Here is a 6,000-nt window from a genome sequence, read left to right as displayed (position 1 = left end):
GGGGAGGGCAGCAAAATTGTAAAAAATAACGTCATTTCGACATTCTCGAGCGTGGCAGATTTTTTTTATTTTGAATGAAATAATTCAAGGATAACGAAAATTATATAATCTGACGATTTCCGCAAGCCGAAATAACAAACATTCGTCGATAAAGTTCAATAAAATCAAGGAAGCCGCTTACATGTAGTCCAACAACGTATTCAGCCAAGCCAGCGTAGAAATACGCAACATATGGAAACCCATCATCAAGCGAAAAATGGCCAAATCCCGCCAAACGGTCATCTCCCACGGAACCAGTGAAGCGGAAAATGGAAAGCGGGGCTAAGTGAAAGTACTCGAACGACCTATAAATAGTCATCTCTAGGAGGAATCAGTCCAGTCATCACCCGAAGACGATTGTAGATACTAACAATCGAAACGTCGTGAACTAACGTGACTTGGAATCTCTCAACTTTTTATTTTTATTTTCTTTTTTCATTTCTTTATTGTTATTTATTTTTGTTCAATTGTTCTATTTTACTTGTATTATATTTCACTATTATTTCATTTCAGGTTTATTTTGCTTGATATAATTGTTATTTTTAGCTATTCATTTTTAATTGTTTTAGGGATTTCAAATCATTTTATATCTTAGTAGACAATGGAAGTCCGAACTAGTGAAATTCATTTAAAACATTATCAATCACCTACAAACAAACATACACTCATTTATTTGCATGCTATTTCCTGAGCTTTTCAATTATTTGAGTTCAATGAATTGAAAAAAATTTTAAAAAAATATTGTTTTTGTCATATTAAGCGAATCCCTCTAGATAATTGTCAGATTATAAGATAGCACATCTAAAACATAAAGATGAACCATATATATGTCAATCGAATCGTCAGATTATTAAATGAGAGCTTTTTTTTGTTGCACACCTTCTTAGAAAATCTGACGCGCTCGATTGCATTTTTTTTCACTTTTAATCCTTACGTACAACCACTTACATCACGCAAACGATCAGATTAACATACCAACATCATTAAAAATACGTAGGACATTGATGCTATCAATATCTGACGCGCTCGAGTGTGTCCATGCAACAGTATTTTTTTACATATTTCAAAATCTATCGCCGCTTCCCCCACTGATGAAAAGGTATATATTATATAACATTTTTTTCATTATCATCTAAGCTTTGCAACCTAATATGTCTCAATGACGTTCGAGTAACTCCCCATTTTGCATCGTGGGCTCCCCTGCTATTGAAAGAACGTTTCTTGCAAGTGGCCGTCGATGGATACCTCTCGAAAACTTTCAACATTAACGCTGGTGTTCCCCAGGGATCCATATTGTATCCAACCCTCTTTTTATTGTATATCAAGGACTAATTAAAAGACTTTGGGAATTTTTTTGTATTTCATTGCAGATTAATTTTATATTGTAATTAGTAATTTAAGCTTCAAGCTGGGGATGACTCTGTCTCATATTGAATTGACAGATATCATAGTTGACGAATCGAATGGTTTCACAAAATAATCAAAGGAGTGCTGACGAATTTCATTAAATTGATGCAAATCGCATCGCAGCGAGTTAAATCACTACGATAGTAGTGATTTAACTCGCTTTTAATAAAGTATGCCGCAGTAGCAGACGAAACGTCAGCTACAAAACCTGCAAACCACGGGTAATGAACCTGGAAACACTGAACAATTTGTGATTTTCCGGTTTGAAAATGTCCTCCAAACTTTTATGGTAGAGTCAAGTTCTAATTCCTGTGGATAAAAATGATCATCGTATTTCGGAAATTATTGATTGCTTCAACTACACTTCAACTGGAGTCGCAGAAATCGACCTTATCATTTTCACTGTCACTTTAATGGAATGAATAAAAACTCTTTTGTCTAATTACCACTAGTTTATTTTTTTTATACAACCGGTTTCGGGTTCAACCCCATCATCCTTACTAATATTATGAATGCGAATGTAAGTTTGTTTGTTATGATTTCACGCGAAAACTACTCAACCAATCATCAAGAAATTTTGTACACATGTACTTGGAGGTATTAGCAGTAGCATAGGATAGAAAAAAAAATATGTAAGATACAAAAATTGTTTGTCAAAAAATTCTCAAAATTTAGCTACTTTGTTGGTTAGGTTGGGTTAGGTTAGGTTAGGATAGGTTAGGTTAGGATAGGTTAGGTTAGGATAGGTAAGGTTAGGATATGTTAGGTTGAGTTAGGATAGGTTAGGTTAGGTGATGTTAGGTTAGAGTAGAGTAGAGTAGAGTAGAGTAGAATAGAGTAGAGTATAGTAGGTTAGGTAAGGATAGTTTAGGTTGAGTTAGGTAAGGTTGGGTAATAATTTTTAAAAATTGATAATCCTAGCCAAGCATTAAAATATAGTTCTCGTATTGATTCAGTTTTATTGTACTGACACTTATTTAATAGCATAAATGCGAGCGAAGCCACGGGTTAAATCTAGTCAAGTATAAAACTGAAATTTGAAAACTCGGTTATATCAGGAGTTTTGAGGAAAGATAGAAGGACAGGTAGTTGAACGAAGCAGGGTGCCAACTTTAAAATTCAATGCTGAACATTATAGGGGTTGTTGAACTTATAAATTCAAGAGTGGAGACCTACATAAATCGAGTTGCTCATTTAGGAGTATATATTTTTGATTGTTAATTGATAGGATCTTGTGTTTTGTTTCTTGAAGATGTTCATACATTGTAGATTTTTTATTCAAACAGATGTGTTCACGCAGCCTTACGTCAATATTTCTACCGGTTTGGCCTGTATATACTGCAGAGCATTCGCCACACTCTATTCTATATACCCGATCCTTTCATTCTATGTCGTTTGGGTTTTGCATTAAACAGTTCTGCCTAAATTATTATTATTCATGAAAGCTGTTGATATTTTGTATTTAGAGAAGTAAATTTGAATATTTTCTGAAAGTTTACCTGACTAGTTGATGCTACTATTTACCTGATTTCATCTTTTCTATTAGAGATTGTTTACTGCAGTTTGTTTAATTATTTTTAGTTCATCTTGAGAGCTTTTTTCAGGTAGAAGGGTTTGCGAAAGCTCTGTGTATCATCGACCGAAATGTGGATAACTTATGTGTGAGTGGACTAAAAGACTCAAAGGGAATTGTACAGTCTGTGAACGTGTTTTTCCGATAGATATTGGATTGAAAACCATCATTGACTCTTGAAATATTGAAATCTAAGAAGTTGAGCTCCTTGTTTTGTTCGATTTCTACTGTGAATTTAATTTTGTTATGCAGACTATTGAGAAAGTTTAAAAATTGATTAACCTGTCTGTTTAAACCAAGCAGTACGTCAACACTTTTGAATCAAAACACAATATGTTTTTGAGAAAGGGGGTTATTAGGGATGCGGGTATTTTCTAGCGTGTCCATGAAAATGTTTGCCAAAATGGGTCTGTTATTATCACCAACTCTGAAGGTTTCATCAATTCTAAGCGTTGACGTTTTGGTAAACGTCTTCGACGATATCATTCCAAAACTTTGGAATTAATCTTTCACTTGGTTTTATTATTTTATGCACGATCCTGCTTCGTGAGTAATGCCCTGCTGGCATCAGAATTAAACTTTTCATTTAGTATATATCAACAATTCTTTCAGTACATTAGAGTCGAACCATAAAATGAAAATGTAACACATTTTTTCTGTTAAAGGTAGCGTGTGTATAATTTCCTCTCCATTAAACATTTTGTTTGGTCGTAAAAACGCTGTAAAATATTCTCTCGGTTCTGTTCGCTATGTCTGGGGGACTTTCAGATTAAAAAAAGATTTATTTTGGGAGGAATTTTTCCTTTTATGTTGATAAACATGATGTTATTACGAAAACCCAATGAATAATGCTGTTGTTTTGTTTGCTAATGTTGCTTAAATCACTGATTTTTTTTGTGAATTACACGGCATCCTTATCCTATGTCTTCAAGTATTATAACAACCCAGAGTCGTACTCTACATAACCAGCAAAGCGCTTTCTTGTAAACTTGTAGACTTTCACAATATGGTTTTTGTTAACCATTGTTTGTCTATAGTCTATTTCAAAAGAGTGTAGAGTAATAAAATCTCATTAAGTATTCAAAAGCGCTACAGGGTGATCCGTCAATAAATTCTGTCACTTCCCTAGTCCGCATTGCAAAATTATGTCGTTTCATAAAGAGCAGGTAGGTATCACCCTGTTTTAAGGGATTTGTCCATTGTTATCGACGGATAAATACTGAGCCAGAGGCGCGCTAGTGGGATAATTGCCAAAAGAATATGCATTCATAAAAATTATATTAAAGGAAATAAAAATTTAATACAGCAGAACAGTGTTATTAAAAAAATATAAAATGTAACAATAAAATATATACGAACCGAAATCGGGAAATACTCACAAACATACACGAACGAACTTTACGTATTGAAACACTTGTGGGGACTTTAAATCAATTTATTCACAAAAACGACAAGAACTTTACTGGATACGTTATTACAATTTGACACTTGAACAATACTAAAACTGTGAACTTCCCTTAACGTTTAACAACACTCTATTTATACCCTAATTGAATGTTCTAGAGATTACTAGGTACAATTTTCGAGAACCTTCCGAGAAAATAATTATTCAGACTACCCTTAATTCTAAACCCTAACCTAAGCAAAAGTGTCACTGTCACTGATACACTGGTCTCTGTCCAGATTGCTTATCCCGCTACAGTATATTTACAATTCAATTAAATTATTCTACATCAGTATAGTCTTCATCCGAAGAACTGTCATCATCCCCTGGTGTTATAATTATAGGGTCAACCACCTGATCGACCAAGTTGTCCAGTTCCCACATTTTATCTTCCTCTTTTAAAACATGCTGGATTGCTTTTTGCCAGTTTTCTGATGTGATTTCCATAATGGCTTGATCAAACAATACCTTGACATCTTTCATTTTAAATGTGGTATTGTGCCTTGCAACATATCCTTTAACTTGTGCCCATATAAGTTCTATAGGATTTAATTCGCAATGATATGGCGGTAGGCGCAGCACAGTTACTTTATACTTTTCTGCTACATCTTCTACGGCATATTTCATGAAGCGGGATTTATGTTGTTTTACTATGGCTAGTAGTTCCTTCTTTACTGAATTCGTCTCAAACTGAATACCTTTATTTGACAGCCAGTTAATAATTTCTTGCTTTCTCCAAGCTGAAGTTGGTACCTTCTCTAAGCGCCTTGAATGGTAGCTTGCATTATCCATAACCACGACCGAATCAGCTGAAAGAAATTTTAACATTTCCCCGAAGTAGTCTTCGAAGACATCCGAATTCATGTCCTCATGATAATCTCCCGTCCGGCACGACTCAAAGCTTAACAAACCTTCTTTTAAAAATCCGTCTTCGCTTCCAATGTGAGCAATTATAAGCCTCTTCCCTTTTCCCGAAGGCACTTTAATACCCGTCGAAAGGCCTTCTATGAAAGCTTGGCGAGAACTTGTTATATTTTTATCTTGCCACATTTTTTTGACTATATAACCTTCGTTTATCCACGTCTCATCAAGATAAAAAAATTTCTTTTGCTCTCTGCGGTACTGCTTTATAGTTGTCAAATATTTTCGTCTCCAGCAAACAATTTCATCACTTTCCAGTAATAGTGCCTTTCGATTGTGCTTTTCCCAGGCAAAATTCATACTTTTTAAAGTTTTCCATAAAAGTTTTCTGGATATCAAAGGAATATCGTTATCTTGGCTTATCTCGATAAATATTTTTTCAAGAGTGGGTATTTCCTTTTTAAAATAAAACGAATGAACTTTTCTTCGAATGTCACATTTGGTTTCTTCATCTAAGATTTTTATTGGTCTTCCTGATTTTCTCTTGCATGGACTTACCTGGCCTGATATCTTTCTTTCTCGCAATAATTTAAAAATCGTGGACTGTCCAATTCCAGTCATTCGGGCACATCGCTCAACACTTTCTTGCACAGACAAACTAGGGTGATCGTGTTTT

Source organism: Leptinotarsa decemlineata, unplaced genomic scaffold, assembly GCF_025532065.1.
Source record: "Leptinotarsa decemlineata unplaced genomic scaffold, Ldec_3_MD MMD2_P_RNA_scaffold_5, whole genome shotgun sequence".
Taxonomy (NCBI): domain Eukaryota; kingdom Metazoa; phylum Arthropoda; class Insecta; order Coleoptera; family Chrysomelidae; genus Leptinotarsa; species Leptinotarsa decemlineata.
The sequence above is the reverse complement of the archived record's forward strand: the minus strand, read 5'-3'. Positions refer to the sequence as shown.